This window comes from Wyeomyia smithii, chromosome 3 (assembly GCF_029784165.1).
Source record: "Wyeomyia smithii strain HCP4-BCI-WySm-NY-G18 chromosome 3, ASM2978416v1, whole genome shotgun sequence".
Taxonomy (NCBI): Eukaryota; Metazoa; Arthropoda; class Insecta; order Diptera; family Culicidae; genus Wyeomyia; species Wyeomyia smithii.
In genome coordinates this window covers 273,988,816-274,014,560 of record NC_073696.1, presented here as the reverse complement: position 1 = coordinate 274,014,560, position 25,745 = coordinate 273,988,816, and the positions used below count along the sequence as shown (strand labels likewise).

Genomic DNA, 25,745 nt, shown 5'->3' with positions numbered 1-25,745 from the left:
GGTTGGAGTTTTTAACAACGACTACATCTAAAAATGGAAGCCTGTTGTTTTGTTCAATTTCCAAAGTGAACTGGATATTTTTATGACTACCATTCAAAATTCCTAAAAAACTTTCCAAGTCACCCTGTTGTAGAATATAAAAACCTAAATTAATCCACCTAGCGGTCAGACCCAGCCTTTCTCATTCAAACTTTTATTTGTAAAAATAGATTTACATGAACGCTTCAATCCAATAAATGTATATTCACTCTTTAGGTTCTAGAATATTGATGGTGTAATCTATACATATAAAAATGCAGTCCGGTTTGTCTGTCTGTTTAATCAATATAGGCTCGAAAACTACCGAACCGATCGACGTGAAAATTTGTATGTAGGGGTTTTTGGTCCCGATAAAGGTTCCTATGATAGTTTGAGACCCCTCCCTTCTCTGGAAAGGAGGGGTCCAATACAAATGAAACATACATTTCTGCACAACTCAAGAACAAACCAAGCAAATAAAACCGAATTTGGCATGTGGATGTTTTAAAGGGTAATAAATATGTCCATAATGGTTCGACGCCCCTCACTCTTATGGAAGCACATGTTCCTGCACAAATTTCTGCACATCTCGCGAACTAATCAACTAAATGGAACCATATTTGGCAGGTGAATGTTTTTAGTGGTATCAAATATGTTCCATAATCGACCTCAGGCAACATTTTGGATTGTAAGATAGCAACTTCCGGTTTCTGGAAAACAGCCAAAAATGGACGATTCCCACCCAATATAATAATATCCGGATAAAGAAAGATACACAGGAGCTAAATTCGACCACAGATACCATTTTAAATTCTAAAATGGCGACTTCCGGTTTCGAGAAAACAGCGGCAAACGACCAAATACCACCCAAAAAGGGGGGTATTTTCGGAATCGTAATGATGCACTGGAGCCACAAATCGACTTCAGACACCATTATGAATTGTAGGATGGCAACTTGTGGTTTCTGGAAAACAGCCAAAAATGGCCGGTGTCCGTCTAACTTGAGTACCTCCGGATCTAGAATGATACACAACAGCTGCTGAAATCGACCAAAGACCCCATTTTGGATTCTAGGTTGGTGACTTCCGGTTCCTGGGAAACAGCGGAAAATGATCGAATTAGACCCAATATGGGTGTTTCTTCAACCAGAATGACGCTCAGAGACCAGAAATTATCTTTTATACCAAATACCATCCAATATGAGTATCTCTGGAACCAGAATGATGCAATGAGCTAACAATTGACCTCAGGCACCATTTTGAATCGCTGAATGGAAACTTATAGGAAATAGTTGAAAATGACCAAATAATACTCAACATAGATATTTCCGTAATCGAGATGATGCATAGAAACCAAACATTGACCCTTGACACCATTTTGAATTTAAAGACGACCACTGTTATCTTCTGGAAAACAACCAAAATAACTAAATACCTCTCAATATGAGTATTTCCGGTGTCAGATTGATGCCAGAAAATTTGCTGAAAATGACCGAATACCACCCAATATGAATATATTCAGAATTAGGGCGATGTACAGAAGCCAAAAGTCGAGGATGTTGTCATTTCGATAAAACCAATCATTTCAAACGGTTTGTCTTTTGACTTTGATCATATCCTATGGCCGATTCGTCGTGCATTTGCAGACTTCAAACAAACCGCAAGGAATCAATGAACTTGGAACGTTCAAATAGTACGACACCACATTTAAATTATGTTGAGGCCACATATATTGATCGAAGTGGGTATAGTTCTAAATAGTATTTGAATTTCTCTTCTTTCCATAACTTTTGAGCCACATATCAAATTGTTATGAAGTTTTTTTATTTGTAAGTTTGAAAGATGACTCGTTCGTATGGCACTAGTAATGTTCAAATAAGTCATGTAATCTTCGAGATAATAGACTTTCGTTGTTTTATAAACAATTTAATACATAACGGTTGCTTTAGTTCGATTATAATCAAATGAAATGGGAACGTATAGGGCAGCCAAAATTTGAAACCACGTGTTCAATCATAATTCATTAGTTAACCCTTAACTAGCCCGCTCATCTGATAATAATATTAATCAAATCGGTTGTGTAGTTTCTGAGATAATGAAGTTTCGTGATTTTCACATTTCGGTACATTACAGACGAAGTTACAGTCCGATTACAGTAGAATTCAATAGGGTGTTATGAGGCAGCTAGCCTTTAAATTTTACACTCATTTTGTGGAAACCGGGTCAGCCATCTTTGACAAAGTGTGTGAGTTTAAGTAGTCTTGTGAATATTTTACCTTTCATAGCTGGATTTCACATTTTTAAACATAACAGGCAAAGTAATAGTTAGATTGCAAAACAAATCAATGGGGTCTTATGGGGCAACTAGACCTTCCATTTGACACTGATTTTATGAGAATCGGTCCAGCCATCTTTGAGAAACATGAGTGAGATTAAACAGTCTTCAAAACACGTTTCTTTTCATAACTTTTGAACCACAAGTTCAATCTTCATAAAATTCAAAAGTTAAGGGTTTTTAAGATAGCCCGTTCATTTGAAATCAATTTCGTTCAAATCGGTAGTGTAGTTTTTGAGATAATGATGTTTCATGACATTTTGATACATAACCTCTAAACTAAAAATCCGATCACAATGAAATTCAATAGGGTCTTATGGGGCACCAAGACCTTTCATTTGCAATTAATTTCATGAAAATCGGTAAAGCCATCTCTGAGAAAAGTGAGTGAGAACAAAGATCTGAACATACACACACACATACATACAGAAAATTCTCAGCTCGTCGAGCTGAGTCGAGTGATATATGCCATTCGGCCCTTTGGAGCACTTTTATACTTTCGGTTTTGCAAGTGATTGCTATACCTTTCTAGGAGAAAGGCAAAACATCATCAACATACCTCCACCAACGATCTGGTAAGCAGTCTTTTTCATTTAGTTTATTTTCTAAATGTGCCATAAAAAGCTCACATAAGAAAGGTGAAAGCGGATTCCCCATCGGTGCTCCTTTTGTTTGTTTGTAAAATTTCACACGAAATGAAAAATAATTGTCTTCCATGAAAAGTCGAGTTAACTTCAAGTAACTGCGTACTTTAGTTTTCCAACATAGGAAATCTCACACAACCCTCACACCGCTAACAAAAGATCGGAAGAGAGTAGTGGTTGAATATGAAGAAAATTTTACACGTCGACTACGAAAAAAATTTAGAAAATTTGGTATTGATATTATCTACAGTAGTAGAAATAATCAAATTAAAACAAAGTTGGGGTCTACTGAAGACACTATTGACAAATTGCATACAGCGGGTGTTTATAAAGTTGCATGTCCACATTGTGATAAGGTTTATATTGGCCAAACTAGAAGAAATTCAGACATCCGGTTTAAGGAACATACTGCAGAACTTATAAAGGCTGAAAAAGACTCAGAAAAAAGAATAACTCACCATTTCAGATCCAAAATAGCCGAAAATATTTTTCATGAAGATCACGCCATGACTACCGACAACATTAGTCTAGTTCGATCAGTAACATCCCCTTGGAAATTAGATGTCGCAGAAAGTTTATAAATTTTCAAACCAAACCCCGCTAGCCTCCTTAACAGAAATCAGGGTAATCATTTCTCTTGGCTTTTTAAATTACTACCTAAAACTCCCAGACAAGGCATCACCAGGCCGCACATTTCTTGTCCCATTCGTTTACCTACTTAGGTATAAAAATTTAGGAGCTTCGCTATTTTCTTTTTCATTTTCTATTTCTCGCAGTCCAAATAAGCACTGACGAAGGCGCTAAGTAAGCGTTGAAATACGTATATGCAAGTGATAGGTGAAAAGTGATAGAATTAAATCGTGAAAGTGGATAAAAAGTGTAATATGTAGCAGAGCTGTTTGCCACCTGGCTACAGTGGAAGTATTTTCGTTACGTTCACACATTAGGTTTTTCCTCTTCTTCAGATTTCTTATTTTCTTGTTGTATTTTGTTAGTGATTTTCAAAACAGGTTCCAAATATCTGTTTTCCTTTATCAAACAGTTTTCTAGAGGCCTTTCTAAGTTATTCTAGAATCTCACTTTCATCGCGTTCGACTCGAGTCTAATAGCTCATCGTCTTTGCCTTTTTTCGTTGTCGGATTGTTCTATTAGGTTCAAAACCGTTTTGTTATCATTCACCACGCTCTTCTGAAAAAAAAAAAACGGAGATAATTACTAGTTTTGGGATGTTGTTTTCATCCACCACCATCAGTTCAACTGCTTCCTCATTTTCAAGGTTAGGTGTGATTGCCTTAAGCCAATCCGCTGTTTATATGTCCTAGCATCTAACAACTATACGCTTATATATTCGGTATCATCTGCTTTCTCCTCCATAACCATAAGCTTTTCTAGGATAGATTTTGCTATCTGTTTGGTTATGGAGAGTTCTGTTCTGGGGTAGTTTATCGGGAGAATTCCTACTATGACATGTTTTAGCGTTTCGCTGTGAGCTGCAGGACAATTAGTTCTGGCAGCTGGTCCTTTTGAAGTTCCAGCTGCTCCTATTTTTATTGCCTCCAACCTTGCACCAACCGAACTTCAGAAAAGGTTTGCTATCATTACTAGAGGTAAGAAAAATGGTTCACTAAAGTGAGCGAATCGGAGCGGAAGAACCAGTTCTTCTGAGAGCGATCAAAAGATTTCGTTCTTTCAAAGAGCTGACTCTTCTGACCAGCGGTTTGTTTACATCTATGCAGATTCAGAAGATCAGTGAACCAGCTCTTTCGTTCCACTTTTGCCATCCATTCTTGTGCGTACTCGGCGTTGGTTAGCCCGTAAGCCTGTGTGAATTGTGGCAACGTATTTTTTTTTTCTTGCTCTCGCGGCTGTTAAATGGCTTATGCATAGGAGAGCAGACTATCGTGGTCCCCGTGGCTCTGTGGTTAGCAATGTCGATCGACTAGCTCTCCCACACGGTTGTGCTATCGGGTTCGATTCCCGATCAGGTCAAGGATCTTCTCGAGCTGAAAATTTTCTCGACTCAGCAGTGGGGCTCGGTGTATCGTTGTACTTATCCTTTGGCAAAATGTGCCAAAAACAGTATCCAAATATCCAAAAAAAGCAGGGTTACTTCACAGTACCCGTCCATCGTGCCAAGGTAAGGTTAGGTCTAAAGACATATAAGAAGCAGAAAAAAGACATATAAGAAGCAGAAAAAGACACTTCGAGGAAAATCGGTGCGCGTAATAATGGACGATAAGACCAATTTCAAAGTTGACTACAAAATCGCTTCCGGGTGGTCACGGTTCGGGATGACTAGACTGTAGACGAGGCGGGAAAATCAATGTGTACCGAAAAGTTCGCTAAAAAGACAATTGTGGCATGTTTTCCGAGCCATCAGACACAATGAATACCACTGTTCAGGTCCGAGAGTGTCTCAATCAGCGTTTGCTGCCCATGATCTCTCATCATGACTATCCAGTGCTGTTTTGGCCGGATTTGGCATCAGTGCACTTTTCAAAGGACGCGGTGCCCTGGTACCAATTCACCGTAGTTATTTACATGCCAAAGGAGATAGATCCGCCAAATTGTCCCCAGGTAAACCCAATCGAGACTGTTTGGGCTCTTGCCAATTAACTCAGAGCATCAATTAAGATTCCATCTATAAATTCGCATGAGACTCATCGCTAATCAGTTTGTGCTGAAGCTGATGGGCAGTCTTCGATCAAAAATTCGATCATTGTCCTACGATTGAGTAGAATCAAATTTTGAATCAATGCACTGTAATAGAAAACCTTGGAGAAAATAAAAGTGAAATAAAAATGTAGTTTGCTGTTAAATTGTGTTCATACTATTTATTTTAAATCGGGTCGAAAAATTGTCCAGAAACGCCGTCAATGATCGGAGAGGGCATAATCTGCTTTTCGACTCGGTGCTGTTTCACGTAATGTATCCAATTCACAATTTTACAATTTTTCCAAAACTACCAAGAAAATATTGGCAGCAGTGTCTGAACTTGCAAACCAACAAGGCAAGCTATTTAATAATAATTTAGCTGCCATCAACAGAGTGGTTGAAGAAATTTCCGCTAAGACATCCTGAAATTTCGAAGTAGAACCGCTGAACAACTTCGGAGATATTTTGAGCTCGTATACAGCTTGTTTGAGAACGATGGAAAATTGGATCTTCTTAACCGACCAGTACTTATTTATAAAAAATTTCCTGATCATAGTAAATTCAGTGAATAATTAATGTGAAATGGCTATACAGGTCGGACTCGATTATCCGGAGACTCTATTATTCGGGGGCTCGATTATCCGGGGCACGATTATCCGGAGTATTTTTTTCATCTGTATTTCTATAATGTAGTTTTGTCTTCCAGGATATTGGGAGTTTCCGGGAGTCATTGGGACTACCGCTATTGGTCAACCGGTTTCGGATTTATGGCCGGAACATATTCCAGTAATATGATGGCCATAATCAATGCAGTACTAAACCACAAGCAGGCCTGTCCCGGTTGTGTTCCGGATACTCCTGGATTATTGAACCAAAACACATCAAGCGAAATCAATAACGATTTGAAATCCGCAAAGTTGCCCATTAGTGGCCAAATCGGTTGTTACAGGTCACTCAAGAAATAGAAAAAAAGTCATAAGTGTTATCAAAATCGAACAGGGTCTGCATATGAGACCCCTCAAATCTTCTTAATATTCAAGATAATAAAAACAAATAAATACATAAATCATATCTAATTCTATTATATTTTCTGGATAATATTTCCTTTAATCTCTTGAAGCAAAAGCTGTCTTTTTAATGGTCGTTTTGGTATATTTTATTTCGTTTTTACATCTTCGAGATAATCAATATAACATAATTCATCATTACGTATATATAATTAACAAACGCCGACAAGCAGTATGAAGACAATTTTCAATTCATATCGTCTGCACATGTATTGCGTACCATACATTATATTAGAAAACTCACTGATCTAGATGAGAGATATTATAAATAAAAAAAAATAAAAATGTCTCGATAATCCGGTGGGTTCGATTATCCGGAGCGAAAAGTTTTTCAAAACTCCGAATAATCGAGTCCTACCTGTAGTTACAAAAATCTGAGAAATGTAAAATTAAAATTTTGTTTACTGCTTGTTTACTGGTTGGCCTAAAATAGTATAAACCATGGATTCGTAATTTTTGATGATAACAACATTACAAATAACGGTTGTTGATTGAAAAGTACTTTTTTTCCTGTTGTTGATATCAAAAACCGACGGTCATGATGAACAGCTTGAAATATTAAACCTTTTTTGAAAAATTTGAATGCATTCATGTATATCTTTATACTGAAGTTAACAATATGTATTTGGTTGAAACCCTCCCCACAATAAAAAACCTATCCACGACCACGGTAGCCACCGTCAGGAATTCAGGTAGAATCACACGGGACTGCTGGCGGAACGCAAGCCTAGTCCTAAACAAATTGGAAATTTAATTCAATTTCACCTTTCTTAACGGGGAACCGGGTACGAGAGACGAATCGAATATTGATGGCACCAAGAAAGCCTACACGTATTGCTCGGGAGGGGTTATCCGTCCGAACCGAACGGATATTGGTTTTATCCGTTGAATGGAATTTGAAAGAGGTTCGCTGGTCCGACAATATTAGCAAACCTGGAGTTAGGATATTGGACATGATTTAGAAATCATTCGCAATAAAACAGCAATTAGAAGCTGCCAGCAGCAAACAAATCAAACGAAACAGACTTCCTTTGAGGATTTAATAATGCTAGAATGTAGAACGACAACTTTGTAGTGCTTGCGAGGAGCATCACCAATTGGTATTCCCATGACGTTTTACGCTTTCTTTCTCTTCTTTCACATCCTGTTTCCCGTTAAGCGTCAAGCATCAAGTACCATCACAACTCTTCCCCACAGGGGATGCGTGTTTGTTGACTGACGCACATAGGAGTATTTGACCCAAAAAGTTGGTCAAAAGTCCGAAATACAAAATACACGATTTCCATTATTTTTAATTGATTTCAGTTGAACCATACCCTCATGCTATCCCAGAACCGATTGGTGTCTTATCACATAAACTGTTATATTTCTAATTTATTCCGCAGTGAATTGGTCAGTTTGGAAAATACGTGCTACTGCTCGAGTGGCGTAAAAAATTGAAAAATTTTGTCAAATAGTTTTTCCCTCTCACAGGACATAATCTACAAGATAAGTAAAATGTTTTGCAATATTTAAAACGTTGAATGCATAAAATAATCATGGATTGTTAACGAAATAAGTGATTGTGAAAACCGACCGCGAAAAATCCATAATATTGTGAAATTAATTATATGATTAAGTAACCTTCCGCGCAAGTCCCGTCGAAGCTTTATTCATTGACAGAAAGGTCAAAGCCTCCTGTAAATATACGAAAAGAAAAATCTTCCTCCTGGTTCCTCTTATTTTTTTATTGACATTTTATTAAATAAAGATTTATATGGAAATTTCTAAATCTTTGTTTTATATAATGTGTAAAAAGACACTAAAAAATTAAGTAAGCGAATTTAAAGTAATACTTTATATGTTAGGTGACGTTTTGAATGGATGTCACCTTTTTTGTGTTGAGTATATGAAAATAACACGTTTTTGATATAAATCTATCCAATTACTACCAAAATAGAGCGACTTGGACTTTTGGCCAGTTTTTTGGCCCAAATACTCCTTATGTGACGCTACGTTTTACGGAGACTAAAAGTTTCACTCAGACGAGCAAAAAAAAAAATCCAACGAATCTAGGATCGATGTAAGCGCATGTTTCTTACTTCTCCGAATCTGTTGCAACTTTACAGCGCGGAAAAACAACACCTGGCCGTATGCAGTATGGAACACATAAATTTCGCCCTCGGAGAATTTCATATTCATGTGTGCAACCCATAGTTGGTGGATGCCTTGTGGGAAATTTAAACATTCATCTGCAGGCAGGAGAGTGACGATGGGTGACGGTAAACTTTCGAACCACTCACCGGGAGCCATGAGGGAGCGCATCAAGTTTCAGGATTTATTATTCAAACCCTGCACTGTCATCCGGTACGAAGGGTTCCCGGTTTGTGCATACGATGGTAGTACACTATCGACTCGGATTTTCCCAGCCTCAAAAATGATCAGCATCGTAGTGACAAACAACAAACATCTTAAAGAAAATTTTGTGCTAGTGAATTGAAACTCAATAATACCTGAAACATTGTAACATAAACTTACTGCCGGTTATGTTTCTGTAAAAAAGTTCTCCAACTATCGCACTGTTGGATGCTTCCGACTCTGTTGCGTGCCCCCCAGCAGAACTGAGGGTAAAACTTTTCGCGAACGCCGAGCTGGATACAATTGCATACGAGCTGGATACAAGTGCATACGATAGCTGCAATCAAACGGCACGGAGCTCGGATCCGCCCTTCTGTGACTGTGTCGCGACAGGAAATTGTCTCATTAACGGAATGAGAAATGTTAAAATGTTTGAGTTGCTGACATTGTTGCCGGTTGCCGTGTGCCTCATGGAGTGTACACACAAAGTAGACTGCACCCGTGTAATGTAAGCTGCATCTCGTACGGTTACTGTGTGGAGCGTGCACTGCAGTTGGAACGGATCACAAAAATGGGGTTTTTTCCTTTTATCTGCTGTTCGTCTGAGAACAAACTCATTTTCGGATGTGAGAGTGTGCTGCTGCTCTGCTGTGACTTTGACTGTTTTACTGGAAATGGGACCCCGGGAGTCTTTGATTGTTATGCACCAGGAACTTCAAATTAACTCAGCGCGTAGAGTTCGGTTTTAAAGGTAAAGCTTGAATTTTGAAGTAGAATACTTCTCTCAGGAAGTTCGGCTACATAGGGATGTGAAATGAAAATCTAAAACCGAAAAAAGTGAAAAATATGTCCAATTTCAAATGCTTATAAATCGGTTAGTAATCGATGGATTTCCTTCGTGCTTGCAGCAATAGATTGGAAAATCTTCTAAGATTCTTCCCAAAATTAGATAATTGTAATTTTATTATTCACACTATTGTACTATTGGAATAGTCAAGCCTTGTCAAAACGAAAAATTCGAACTCTGATTGGTCGTTATATGCTTGCTTCCCAAGCACGGTCCACAGGATCATATACCTTGCAATTCAAAACATGCTATTTGGCCTATATAAGAGCCTGTTTCAGCCGGAGCCGCTCATAATAGTTCTAGACAGCGACAACAGCAGTCGTCCTTCCTTAGCAGCAGCACTGGCCCTGTGGTTGGTCACCACGTCCCAGGAGCAGCGCGGTTTTCTCAGCGTGTGTCCCCAGACAGCCATTATTCCCCCCGTGTTGGGGCAGCATGATGATTGCCATCAGGAAATCCAATTTCGGAAATCAAAATGCCTTTTTTAAGGCAAATAAACAATTCATTGAAAGTTAATAATTTTTGTCAACGCAAGCAAGTATTCTGTGTTGCATCCTAGCAATTTAAATTTGTCGCACCCGTCTTATTTACTGAATGTGAAATAGCTTCCACAGTGCATGTTGTCCGTGTATCTTAATTCCCCCAATGTTAGGGCAGCTCAAAGGTTGTAATTAGCAACCGATTTTGAACAGCAAAATGCTTTTTTGAAGGCAAATAAAAAAATAATTGAAGGTTAATAATTTTCTGGCATCAACACAAGCAGACATTCTGTGCGGGATGCAATCAAATTCTGTTGTAGTTGTCTAATTTTTACTTTATTTAGTAAACTCCCCACTGTAGGGGCAGCGCAAACGCTGCGATCAGCATAACCGACATTGAATAATTAACTGCCCTGTTAGTACGCATTCACAAAAGCAGTTAGTTCGACTATGCAGAGCTAATATGAAGTCGATTCAATCAATCAGCATAATCAGAATTTCGTCGTCTCCCAGCTGCCAAGTTGCAACATGATGCAACACGCAAGAGCGAGCAAACGAAATCGCTTGATGTTACAAACCGCAATAAGATACGGGTTAAAACCGTTGCGTGTGTGAGAGCACCATCGGTGTTTATTCGCTGGATACACTATCTACTGAACGCAATAATCTGCTTACATGCGACATGGGGACGGGAACATTTTCTTCAACCAAGCTGCACAACACGACACAAAACATGTTATTTTGTTGCTTCAATGAGAGTGCTATCGGTCCGGCTCGACAAGAAATCATTTTTGTGCATCCGTGCTACGAAACTGAGGAAAAACTTTAGAAACTGAAAAAAAGAGGTGGAGCTTATCAAATGATCGCTCTGAACCAGAATGAAGTCACACATATTTTTCAAGTTATATCATTCCACCACGTACGTAAAATAATTCATTCCTATTTTCATCCCTATATAAGAGCCTGTTTTAGTCGAAGCCGCTCATAGTAGTTCTGAACAGCGACGACAGCAGTCCTCCCTTAGCAGCAGCGGGAGCGAGCAGTGGGTACCATCGATAGCGGATAGCGGCCACAACTGTGGCATGGCTGCGAAAAAGCGTAGCAGTTTCAGCGGATCTCACCATCGATAGCAGCAGGGCCAGCAGATGCAGGTACAGCGGATACCAATGGCGGCCACAACTGTGGCATGGCTACGGATAGCGTTGCAGTTGCTCAGCAGTTGGACCAGCGTATAGCGGCCACAACTGTGGCATGGCTATGCATAGCGTAGCTGTTGCAGCGGGTATATCAGCATCGATAGTAGCAGGGTCAGCTGATGCAACGACACTCCCTTCACTAAAATGCTGTTTCAGTGTGGTAGCGGGAAGCATCAGCAGCAGGCTTGCATGAAGTGAATACATCAGCCAGCAACTTCCTCTAAGGCCTCTGCCATAGTAGACGCGAAAAGCGGCGCGAACCGATTCGCTCGGCCGTAGGTTGATGTACAGCTCTACTGATGGCTGTACATTAACCTACAGCTGAGCGAATCGGTTCGCGTCGCTTTTCGCGTCTATTATGGCAGAGGCCTAATGGAAAAGTTGTATCAGTTTGTTCAGAAGAATATTATTGTCGGTAATATTACAGAGATGCGATTGCGTAAATCCGATTTTGAATTGAACAATTGTTCTTTTGAGAATAAATAACACATTTATTTGAAGAGTTGATAGTTTTTGGTACCAATAGCAGTATAGTGACAGCCTCAGCGGTAGATGCAGATGCAGCCGGTACTTCCTTGAGGCCGATGTAAGGGTAAATGGGAGCAGCACGGCGAAACAGTTCGGGTTATGCTTAGACGCGCGTCATTTCTCGTTGTTGATATTCCCCACATGAAACGACGCGCTTTCGTATGATAGCGGTGGTATTAGCGGTACATGCATTTGCCAACACTTCCTCCAGTAAAGCCGTGTCTAGTTTTCAATGTGAAAACACCTTTCTCATTGTGTTGACCGTGCGCCTTAGTCCTCACTATCAAGGTAACACAGAGATGTAAGATAAACACTACATCCTATGATAAATTGAACAATTGTTCTTATAAGTACAACAAATGAATTAATGAAGATTTAATTTTGAATTAGAATACTTCTCTCAGGAAGTTCGGCTACATAGGGATGTAAAATGTAAATCTAAAACAGAAAAAAGTGAGAAAAATTTCAAATGCTAATAAATCGGTTAGTTTTCGATGGATTTCCTTCGTTTTTGCAGCAATCGATTAGAAAATCTTCTAAGATTCCTACCAAATGCATGAAATTGCAATTTTATCATTCGAACTATTGTACTATTGAAAACTCTTAAGCCTTGTCAAAACACAAAATTCGACCTCTGATTGGTCGTTATACCGCGCTTTCCCAAGCACGGTCGGCAGAGTGATGGACCTAGTAAATTGGGAATGCATCATTTGGCCTATATAAGAGCTTCATCAGATAATAAACAAACATTTCAACGGATATTAAATTGAACAACTGAAATTTGAAGAACACAAATGATTATTTGAAGAGTTAATATTTTCTCGTTTTGCGCTATAATCCAAAGTTAATTATCTTCATCTACATGCATACTCTGACTATTATTACGTGTTTGCGTCGCTTAGTGTTTGGCTACGGTCATGCAGAACGCAAATAACGGCGCGATGCGATTCGGCAAGACGAAATCTGTTGAAATGTATAGCTCTACTTCGCCTTAAAAAGAGCTGTACATTTCACCACGGTAAGGCGAATCACATCGCGCCGGCATTCGCGTTCTGCATAACCGTAGCCTTTGTTCCGTTCCCGTGTAATGATGTCGTATTAAATGTGCATATTACAATTCGGCAGCACTTCAACTTCTCATTTGCACAAAATTTAAAAATATCCAATGAACTTCATTCAAAATATCAGACGAAAAGAAATTACAATACTGCCAATGAACGGTCAACGTTAATTTACTAGAAAAAATGACTGACACGCAAGCAGCCAGGTTATCTTTCTTGTAAAAGTATTCTACTTCAACCTTGCGGTCGTGGCTTTGCATACAACCTTCTTGTGATTTTTTTATCTACCTAAGGAACGAATGAACTATTCTATTTTGTTACTGTGCTGTACAATCATTACAATAAACGTTGATAAACTTATTAATTTAACTATATATTTTATTAAGTGATTGTTTTTCTGCTGGAGCATAAAGTTGCTCTTGAAAAAGAAAAAAAATTATGTGGTAGAAAATAAACCAAAACAGTTCTTTTCAGGTCAGCAACAGCTGCGTCCTACTGATTCGTTTTACGTTAGTAATAAAGCTCTGTAGTACGCTTGTGAAACTCGCTGAAATAACATAATTTGGTACTAACTTGATTCCTGGCATAATAAATCTTTGGGATTACTTTTCGACATACTTCCCCGGCCGAAAATTTCTTTCCCCAGAACATGGCAAATCGAAACCGAATTCTACGCGGGAGCAGCAGCACCGTTACCGAGTAATCAATTCACTTTTATTCCCGCCCGATAATGAAGGGCGAAACGCTCGACGCTCGACTTCAACCCCTTTTTTTCCGCTTGCTGCTCACGTTTGGTGCCGGCACACAATATCGGGTTGCAAGCACAGTAATGTCGAAGTTTCAGCTCGAATGGAAATTATTCGTTGAATATTTATGACTTGCCTCGTGTCTGTCAGTGACTAGAGAGAAAGAGAAAGGCTACGGTCTGCACGTGGGTGACAGTAAAGGCACACTCTGCGGGATAATTATCATAATTTTCATCCATCCTAACAATGATAGTAACGATCTGTCTGCCCGGTAATAGGAATCTAATGCGATTGTTCGTCGGGAAGGAAAGTTTCCCTGGAAACGGCAGTGCCGTTGATGGTGAGTGAATTTCGGCTTTCATTTATTCATTTGATTAATCAGTGTAATGCTACGGATCTAAATCGGTCCGTTTTGAGAATTACTGTGATGCATGTTGTGGTTGCTCCATGCAAGGAATTTTTATTGCTCGGAAAGCGATTTGCGTATAAGAAATTGGCAGATACTGGTGAACAAACAAACTTATAAATCTTGTTAGCAATACATTAGAAACATACTAATCCTAGCACCTTGCGTCGCCAAAAAAGTTGGCCGAATTGCGATGGAAAATCCGGGTTGAAACAATGTGATTAATTTCTTTCCGTCTTTATTGCACGAATTTATTTTCAGCTAATTTAATTCTCTTTCGCTAACAGTCCTGAGTGGCGGATGGGAGCAAAAAAAAACCTTTCTCGATTCTTCCACCATCAGGCATTCTCCTAATTACATAAGTATGCCATTGTGCTAGCGATGAGCGCCCGTTTCGAAAAAGGAAAGCTTTTTTCCCTCCTCGTACCAGACACAGTTTCCGGCTATTCATTCAGCTCAGCTCCAAAAACAGCTGGCCGGCAGCGGGTAGGTGAAGCATTTATTTTTCCTCTTTTTCGGCGAGTCGCCAAAAAAGTCTGCGCTTGCTTTCTTCGGCGGTGGGATCTGCTTTTACTGTTATTGTTGTAGTGGTTGGTGAGGGTCGGAGGAAAGGTGAGAGGAAAAAATCACCCAATCACCGTGGTGATGCAGCAGCTAATGCGCGGTAATAAAGGAGGTTCCCCCCAGGCCACTGAATGCCATCCCACCATCATCATCATCCATTTGACTGTGTGCCAGAGAGGCCCTAAATAGGCGAGAAAAAGAAAGTCTCAATGAACAGTTTTCGCGCGACCACCGCGGAAGAATAGGCTAATCGCAGAGGATTACTTATAGAGGATGCTCTTCGAATTACGGTGAGACGAGATCCTTACGAGCCATTGACTATTCACAATTGGTGGCAATAAGTCGCTAGGCAATGTTCAGCTACAAAGTCGTGCGCAGGATGTTTTTGAAAAGGGGAGGAGGGATTGGTTTATTCTACAATGATCTAATTGCTTAAAAGTTTTTTTCAATGGTCTGGTTTTGTTTTTAGAAACTCACAAACCCCCCCTTCCATCACGGATATATACTAAAAGGTCTTGAATATTAATTAGTTAGATGACTTTTCGCCTTCTTCATTGTCTGACATACACACAGTAAGTACCGAACTTACTCACACGAAATCATGCAACTTGCATAAGGTAGCACAAAAAAAGACATTTTCCAAATATCGATAAGACACATTGAACAGAGCCGCCTGAGGGTGTGCTTTTTTCTCTCGGGTGACGGATATCACCAGGATTTTATTATGAGCCTTAAGAGTCGTACTTGCCATGAATGATGGGCAATTGAGTGTACGAAGTGCGAGAACTGATAAAGGTATACCGTTTTCCAATCGGTAACGAAGAGCTTACCTGCACAGAAGAGGGCAAAATAAAATGTTTAACCGTACAGAGCACGGTGGTTTTATTCGTCCTCAAGCTATAATAAAAAAAGAAACGATTAAGGCCGTGAAAACATCAAACATCGCGCACTTTCGGCTGAAGTTAAACGAAGATGTTTAAAGCAATAAACAGACGACATAAAATCCTGCCATCCGCGAAACGAGCATGAATAACTTAGCAGCAGCAGCAGTAGCGCCACTCCAAGTACCATAATCCCAAAAGAGTCTGTCAGCTTGAGGGGAAGCGGAGGAAATCGCTCCTGATGACATTTTCATTTCACCAACTGGACCGCGAATAGAGCGAGCAAATATTCGCGGGAGTAAAAAGGGCCTCGAAAAATGGCTCAATTCAGCAACTCTTCTGCGTCGCTAAACGTTCGCAATTAATTGCCCGGACCAGGAACGATGGCGACGGCGTACGTTGGCTTTGGTCAGCACCGGGTGATGCCACACGGATGCAACTGACTGCTCGGTAGGAGAAGTGAGTGCTTCTTAGATAAACTTTCCCGCGATAGTAATTCATGAACAACCAAGCTAGGATAGAATGAAAACAACCTGACAAGCAGCTTGTCGACAGGGGAAAAATAGTCGGTGATTACGGTTGACGTTGGTTTTAAGGTGTTTACTATGTTTATTGCTGCTGGAAAAATGTTGTTTGGGAAGAAAAATGCTTCATAAATAAAATTTGAATTATTATACCCATTGTAAAACAACAAATTCTCTACTATCAAATCAAAGCCTTAGTGCTACATTCCGATTCAGAACTCGACCTTCTGTTTATTTATACACCGACTTCGCAACCGACCGCATGTCAAACAGTGGGAAGAAAAGACCACCACAACGATGCGGAGATTCAAGCAGAAGAAATGAATGATAGAAATATCAAATGCATTCAAGTGAATCTGCACCACGCAAAGGGAGCAACCGTTGTACTTTTGAAGCGATTCACGGAGAGCAAACTGGATGTTGCGTTAATCCAGGAGCCATGGACATATAACAGTAGGATACAAGGATTTCCTTCAAACGTATGTAAGCTAATTTATGACGATTGTCAGCCCTCGCCGAGGGCCGCAATCGTAGTAAACAGGAGAGCTAATTTCTTTCCAATTACAGAATTCATTTCAAGAGACTTGACAGCAATCACGTTGGAGGCACCAACGACCCACGGCAAAACTGAAATTTGTATCGCGTCGGCATACTTTCCAGGTGACGTGGGAGAAGTTCCTCCACCAGAGGTCACTAGATTGGTTTCTTACTGTAAGGAACAAAACAAAGCTTTTATAATTGGATGTGATGCAAACGCCCATCACACGATTTGGGCCAGCACAGACATCAACAACAGGGGTGAGTACCTTTTAGACTTTATATCATCACAAGGGATAGATATATGTAATAAGGGGGATAAACTAACTTTTGTAAATGTATTAAGACAAGAAGTTCTTGACCTTACACTATGTAGTCCGGTGATATCCGGCAGAATAAAAAATTGGCACGTATCAGATGAAGAATCTTTATCTGACCACAAGCAAATCTTATTTGATTATGAAGCAAATCAAGAACGCACTGGGAGCAACAAACTGGGAGCTTTATAATTCAAAGCTAATGGCAGCTTTGAACAGCTTCGGAGGATGTTCCAAATCATACAGAGAGTTGGAAGAAAATTCCAAATATCTCTCAAATTTGATCCAACAGTCTTACCTTGATTGCTGCCCTGCAAAGATACGCTCTACAAATAGAGAAGTACCTTGGTGGAATCAATCTCTACAAAAACTTCGGAAAAAAACTCGGAAACTCTTCAACCGGGCTAAACGAACCCAACAGTGGGACGAATACAAGCAATCCCTCACCGCCTATAATAAAGAAATAAGAAGATCTAAAAGGATTCACTGGAGGCATACATGTGAAAACATTGAAAATACTCCAACAGCCGCCAGGCTGCAAAAAATCCTTGCGAAAGATCACTCAAATGAGTTGGGTACTCTAAGAAAAGAAGATGGTTCTTGTACTAGCTCTGCTAGAGAAATATTAGAGTTAATGATGAAAACACACTTTCCTGGGTCGATCATTAACTCAAGTGAAGACCAAAGTACATCTGTATCAAGTACTGGAAATCTTATAACCAGGACAGAAATTCACGAAACAGTGAATACGATGACTGGGCTAGTAAGAACTAGGGATGATGCAATTACTTTGGCCAACCAAATTTTTACCGAAAGTAGAGTTGAATGGGCAATAGACTCCTTTGAACCCTTCAAGTCACCTGGTAGAGACGGAATCTATCCGGTACTACTACAGAAAGGTAAAACAGTTCTGATGCCCATTCTAACACAACTCTTTCAATCCAGCTTAATTCTAGGCTATATTCCGGAAGCGTGGCGACAAGTACGGGTTATTTTTATCCCTAAGGCCAACAAAAGGAACAAATCTCTGCCAAAATCCTTTAGGCCAATTAGCTTATCGTCAGTCGTTCTCAAAACAATGGAAAAAATAATCGGTGAGCACATCAAATCATCATATCTTTCTAAAACTCCTCTTAGTAAATATCAATTTGCTTACCAGGAGGGAAATCGTCGGTAACTGCACTCCATACTATAGTTACAAAACTAGAAAAATCTTTTGCTGCAAAAGAAATTTCCCTTACGGCGTTCCTTGATATTGAAGGGGCATTTGATAACTCGTCTCATGACTCAATGGCTGCTGCAATGGAGAAACGTGGTTTTGACAATTGCATTATTCATTGGATAAGCGAGATGTTATCAAAAAGAGAAATAGCAGCAAGCCTTGGTAGCTCTAATATAAGTGTAACAGCTATAAAAGGGTGCCCACAAGGAAGGGTGATATCTCCTCTGCTGTGGTCATTAATAGTTGATGATCTTCTAAAAAAATTGATGGAAGAAGGCTTTGAAGTAGTTGGATTTGCTGATGATATTGTCATTATTGTTCGTGGCAAGTATGATGATATCATCACAGACCGAATGCAAACTGCCTTAAACATTATTTCCTCGTGGTGCGATAGGGAAGGCTTAAATGTAAATCCTTCAAAAACCACTATCGTCCCATTTACACGTAGAAAAAAGACTAGGCTTAATGATATTATGCTAAAAGGTGAGCTTCTTAAACTCTCAGATAACGTCAAATACCTTGGAGTAACTCTTGACAAAAAACTTAACTGAAATACACATCTAGAGCGACAATAAAAAAAGCTACAAATACTCTATGGATATGTAATAAAACTTTTGGTAAACAATGGGGACTCAAACCGAAAATGATCCATTGGATATATTCGGCTAAAGTGAGACCCAGAATTACCTATGCTTCACTAGTCTGGTGGACAAAAACAAGGGAGAAAGGTGCTCAAGATAAGTTGGAAAAACTTCAACGGCTAGCCACTCTCTCAATAACTGGTGCAATGAGGAGCACACCCACCAAGGCATTGGAAGCTCTACTGTTTATGCTTCCACTGCACCAATTCATACAATTAGAAGCCGAAAAGAGTGCCTTACGGATCAAAAGATCATTAAGGCTCTTTGAGGGTGATTTAACGGGTCATCTAGGTATTCTAAAAACTATTCGTATCAATCCCCTAGTGATAAACAATGAAGACCGGATGGAGAAAAGATACAATTTTGAAAGACGATTTCGAATGTTTGAACCTGAGCGTGATGTTTGGGAACGCGGTGGTCCTGATCTCCGCCCAGGATCAATCATTTTCTACACAGATGGTTCAAAAATGAACAATCGAGTGGGAGCAGGAGTAACTGGCCCAGGAATAGACCTGTCAGTTCCAATGGGCCAATGGCCAACTGTCTTCCAAGCTGAAGTCCAAGCAATACTAGAATGTTCTGAAATATGCCTACGCAGGAAATACAGACACTCAAACATTTGCATGATGTCCGACAGTCAAGCAGCGTTGAAGGCTTTGAAGTCTGCGACATGCACATCAAAACTAGTTCGGGAGTGTGTTCAATCACTCCAAACACTGGGTTGTAATAATCAAGTAGACTTATACTGGGTTCCTGGTCACTGTGGAATAGATGGGAACGAAAGAGCCGATGAATTGGCAAGACTTGGATCGTCTCATCAGTTCATAGGACCAGAACCCTTCTGTGGTCTATCCGCTTTTTCCCTTAGAATGGAACTAAAAGCATGGGAAACTCTGAAAGTGGAATCCAACTGGACAAACACCTTCATCGGTAGGCAGTCGGAACGGTTCATCACTCCGAACGTTTCTATGACTCGTAAAATACTGGATCTTTCAAAAAAAGATCTAAGCACGTATACTGGTTTAATAACAGGGCATTGTCCGAGCCGTTATCATTTGAAGGTTATAAAAAAACTTCAAGATGATACATGTCGAGTATGTGGCATGGAAAAAGAAGACTCGGAACATCTGTTATGCCGATGTCCGGCAATTTTCATCAAAAGATATAAGTTCTTCGAGAGAGGTCTTCCCTCTGAAATCTGGAGAACAAATCCCAGTACGGTTGTGCGCTTCATACGAAGTATAATACCGGACTGGACTAATGCTATTGGCCAGACTATAACGACCACTTCCAATAGTGATACGTTATCCTGACTAAGCAAAATTAAAAAGGGGGAATATGTCACAAAATATCAAAAAATTGGTCGCAGTGACGAAAATACCCAACACGAAAAAAAAAAAACCGACTGTTTAGTGTACAGGACAATTGCGGGGCTAGCGCTACGATCCTACTGGCACTAATAGTCTCTCCCGAGCCGAGACTCGAACCTACGATGACTGGCTTGTTAGGCCAGCATCGTATCTCGAGACCATCTGGGAGATTTTTTTTTAAATTTTTTAATTCATTATGTGTTTTTTTTACTCAAATATAACAAAAATTACGTATTTTTTCCTGGATGGACTTACATCACTGCAACTAGAATCGTTGACCTATTGTGCATTTCCACAAAAAACGGGTAACCAATTTAATGGTCCATTTTTTATTTGGCTGAAGCTGTCATTTTGTGCTATTGCATGCAGTGGTTTAAATTCGAAAAACCAAGATCGTTTTAGATTTGACTGTGAAATTTGATTTCATTTTTACAGTGTCTTCAGCAAGTTTATTCCATTAAACAAGGCCTTTTTTTTGCCGTTTCCGGTTTTATGTTCAACCCCCCTAACAGTTAGATATAATAATTATTTTTTCTCATTTTCAAAATATCAGATTACTTTCTTCACCTAAATTGCGAATTGCTGAATATTGCAATCCTCTATCTGTTCTTTGGATTTTTTAGAGGAACACCCTTCAAAGCTGTCTTTTTTTGTTCATAACTTTTTCTGTAAGCGTCGAAAAAATTCAAGATGTTCTTTATGACTTTATCATTTTGTATCTGTTTTTTTTTTTTTTATTCTCGCTTATTTTCCGTCGGTCTATTTCCGCCACTGTTGTGGCCAATTACCGACGCCCAGGGAGGCGACTCCACACCCAGGTCCCTAACTCACGACCCGTTTATTAACGGACCGGCGCCAACGGCTTTACTTCCTCATGCGATGGAAGGCGTGATCCCAGAGATTTTTCGCCTCAGAAAATCTCCCGGTGTCGGCTAGGATTGAATCTAGACCAGTTGGGTTGGCACGCCACCCCACAACCATCGACACCTATGTCAGCGGTGGGATTCGAACCCAGGCGTCGAGGGTGGCTGGTGGAGACGTTACCAACCACACTAGGCCCCCGCTCTGTTTTTGTATCTGTTATTATTCATCTGTTGACAAGAAAGTTCCAGTTTTTCTTTAAAAATAGACATGTTTTGAGTCCATTTTTTTTTTTAAATTTGCAAATAGTAGCAAATCCGACTATATGCATTTGAAAGTTTGTCGAAATAACTGCGTTACTCATATGAGCTCAACAGTTTCTGCTTGTATCCAACCGAAAACAGAATGAAAGGAAAACGCCTCTTTTAACAGCCAGATTGAACAATAATGTCGTTTAGAGTTGAAATATTTACTACAATTCCTGTTGCCTTTATGTTTGTTAGACTTGATAGTTACAGAAGACGAATATTATATATATAGGCATATTACCGAGCAATCACGGTTTAATGGCAATTTACTGTGTCAGCAAAAAAATTATGAAAGCCATGTTTAACACTACCGAGATTTTAAATATCGTGTGTGGAATTTTTAGTTATGTTGAACTAAGAAGATTTATGAAAAAATGTGGAAACTGTCATTTTTTTCAGTGGTGCCGTTCTCGGCAATGATTTACGGAGACTCGGCAGTAAATTCTAAGTGTAATAAGATAATTGTTAAATCTGGCTGTTACGAGACGGAGTTTTTCTCCGATCAGTGTTCGGTTGGATATAACTATAAACTGTTGAACTTTTATGAGTACCGCAGTGCTTTCGACAAACTCACAAATGCATATAGTCGGGTTCGCTACTATTTGCAACCTTCGGAGAAATTAAAATGTCTATTTTCAGCAAAAAAACTAGAAATGTTTGGACAACAGATCCAAGCAATATATTCTTCAAAAATGCGGGGTTTTACAAAAAGAATAAAATCTTAGAACATCTTGAATTGTTCCGACGATTACAGAAAAAGTTATGAACAAAAAAATTATTTTGAGGGGTGTTCTTCGAAAAAATCTATTTTTTCTTGTCAGACGTACAGACAGAAGACAGAAAAAGCAATGTGGTATTTCAAAAATTATAAAAAATAATTTTTATATCTAACTGTTAAAAAATAAAAAAGAGCGTTAAAAGAAAGGCCTTGTTTTATAGAATAAACTTGCTGAAGACACTGAGTACATGAAATCAATGATTCACCGTCAAATCTAAAACGATCTCGATTTTTCGAGTTAAGACCACTGTGTATTAGTTAAAATTTTTAAAACACGACTCATTTTTAAGAAACTATTAAAAAAATTTGGGCATGTATTGATGATTACAACGGTTTGTTAGATCGGTGAGACGTCTTTCGAAAAGTTGCAGATAGTAATATTGTCATTCCATAAAAACTATACACACTAAAAAATATTTTTTTCTCTGTGTGGACTTATCGCTGCGACCAGAGACTGATCTAATGTGATATTATGCAGGTGTTTCTGTACTTTTTACTTGATATTATTGATAGTATCACTATTAAAGTGAATCATACACTTTTCATTTATATGCGTGCTTGCGTGTGAGGTTTTATTCTTCCGTTTCAACTTTGCTGGCGCTACTATACCAAGCCTCTTTAAATCCTACTGAAAGGAAGGGTATGTAGTGGAGAGCCTGAGAATAAACTCATGTTGAAGTCCTTTAACAAACAAATGGCCTGATTCTACTAAGATTCGAACCCACGGCCATCTGCTTATCAAAACGGACTCTCCCCTCAAGAGAAAACTTAAAAACAAATTTTTTCAAAAAGCTCATATTTTTTATATCTAATTTTATTTTCATGAAAACTACAAAAAAAACGACCTAAACATTGAGAACTGTTCGATCATGGAGAAATCAGGAAAAAGTACGTTACAATTTAAAAAAAAAAATTCTTATATTTTTTTTTGGAAGAACAAAATTATTATCAACAACTTTGTCAAAGATATGCTAATCAAACAAACCGTTTTGGCTGTAGAAATATTTTTATTACAAGTAAAGGTTCTATGGTTATAATATGGCTAAGATTTAAGATTTAAAGATTTGACTCCACGACCATTCGATTTGAAAGCGGACTCTTCAACCTTGTGACTACTCAGCTCCCCATCACGGTTTGTAGGTTTACTATTGAGCATTCATAAAATAATAGTAGTTTCAAACTACTAAATTAGTTGGTTTCAAATACTTATCACTTGGTTAGTTACTAACGAATTTTCTCCATTCTTGCAACAATTGGTTGGAAAATTTGCTAATAACCCACTCAAATGTAAAAAAATGTAGAACAGCGACACAATACGGGGTAAATTGTTACGTGTATGAGAATTCCATCGGTCTTCTCCAGTTGTTTACCAACACAAAATGAAAATAATTTTTCGTACATTAGTATAACATATGGGTCATTCCATGTCAAGTGTCCGAGGAAACGCATCGACCATCTCCAATTTCGACCAAAATTTGTGAGTCGATGTAATTTGGGCCAGAACTTATAAACACAAAGTGCTGTACCGATTGGTGGACCCCTCGGTCAATGGGACTACCTCTATTTTTTGCGAATTTAACCCTTTAACCTTTTTCAATTTGTGGATATCTCGGGACCCTGAAGAGCTACAGGTGATATTGGCATATCATTTTGAAGAGTTCAAGATGTAGAATCGAACTACGTGGTAATTTTTTTTCTGCAGTGTTGCCAACATTGTGTTTTTTTCGATTCAAAACTTAATTTGCAATTTCCTCGAAATACCCCCCCTCCGATTTTAATTTTGGCCACACCAATGTGAGATACAGCATTTACAAAATTGCAAGATTTTGGTTTTTGTCTACGCACGAAACACTTTCTACAAAAATTGCTGCTATCTTAATGGTATCCTAGCAGGCGTTTGTGTTATCGAAGAGATGTTCCTTAGAGGAGCATCCGTTAATGATGTAACGCAAAAAATACCATTCTAGAATTATTTTCACAAAAGGTTACAGGTTGTATCTCTGGAACGCGACATTTTGTTTTTTCACTAATAAGTGATTCCTATGTAAAATCGTCTGCTAAACACATTGGCGTGGTCAAAATTAAAATCTAAGAGGGGGTATTCCGAGGAAATTGCAAATTAAGTTTTGAACCGAAAAAAATGCAATGTTGGCAACACTGCAGAAAAAAATTTATCACGTAGTTCGATTCGACATCTAAAACCCTACAAAATTGTATGTCAATATCACCTGTAGCTCTTCAGGGTCCCGAGATATTCACAAAATAAAAAAGGTGTTTTGCTAAATTCGCAGAAAGTGGAGGTAATCCCATTGACCGAGGGGTCCACCAATCGATACAACACTTTGTACTTATAATTTTCGGCCCAAAATACATCGACTCACAAATTTTGGTCGAAATCGGAGATGATCGATGCATTTCCTCGGACACTTGACATGGAATGACCCATATGTAATAAAATTTCTTTGCGCCTTGTGAAACTTGGAAGAAAACTTAAAAAACTTAGAACTTAAAAAAAGGTGGGTTAACTTACAAAAAAAGTTAAACTGCTTACAACATGTGCCTAGAATAAACATCAGGAGCAGAAAGTATACTCGTGATTGGTTAGGCGCTGCTTTTCCAATTGATTTTATTCTTATTCATGTTTAGCTGGTAACTTCAAGTCGTCAGTCTTCTTGAAAGCTCGTATATCTTCCTCGAAAGTGTACAACCATTGGGTGCGGGGCCTACTCCGAAAACTACGGCCTCTTCCTGATCCTCTGCTGGGTATAGTTTTGGAGGCTTCTACGTCAGGCATTCTGGCTGAATGCCCAGCCCAATATGTCTATACGCTTGGCACAGCTCGTGATTCTAACTAGTAGTCAGGTATTAAGCTCAGCACGACACTCTCAAAAACACCGGTTCCCGTTAGCGTTCACAATTCATGACCCCAAAAGACAACTGAGAGCATTAGTGTTCTATAAAGCGCCAAATTTGTGCAAGACTTCAGTTGGATTAGACTCTGAAGAAAGCCCTATTTGCAACTGCAACTCGTCGTTTGACTTCTCACCTCATGCTGTTGTCATATGTCACGTTCTCTGCCAGCTACCATGTATTTTGTTTTGGCGGAGTTGATGATGAGCCCCAACCTCGCCGCTTGGCTTCTAAAGGAACTGAAGGCCTCTTTCAGAGCTTTACAGTTTATCCTGATTATATCGATGATATCCGCAAAGCCAAGAAGCATACGAGATTTTGTTATGATGATACCGTCTTTCCACAGACAAACGCTGACCTTCCGGAGATAGCATTTAAAAAGGCTTGCCTTACGCTATCAGACAATGAATAAACTAAACTAAACTAAACTAAACTAAACATTTGATTTTCGTACTGCACCTTCCGAAGCAATGTTGAACAGAAGCTTTGGAAGTACGTCCCCCTGCTTTAGTCC

At 39.1% G+C, this 25,745-nt stretch overlaps 1 protein-coding gene across 1 annotated transcript in view; it reads left to right on the top strand.

Moving 5' to 3' along the window:
- The first annotated feature begins 16,640 nt into the window (after window positions 1–16,640).
- Window positions 16,641–25,745, top strand: part of LOC129731789 (probable serine/threonine-protein kinase MARK-A) — a 402,244-nt gene continuing 393,139 nt past the window's right edge. Inside the window, exons 1-2 of the mRNA XM_055692097.1 lie at window positions 16,641–16,766; window positions 16,855–17,085. The gene's annotated coding sequence lies outside the window, so the exon portion shown is untranslated. The remainder of the gene's footprint in view (window positions 16,767–16,854; window positions 17,086–25,745) is intronic.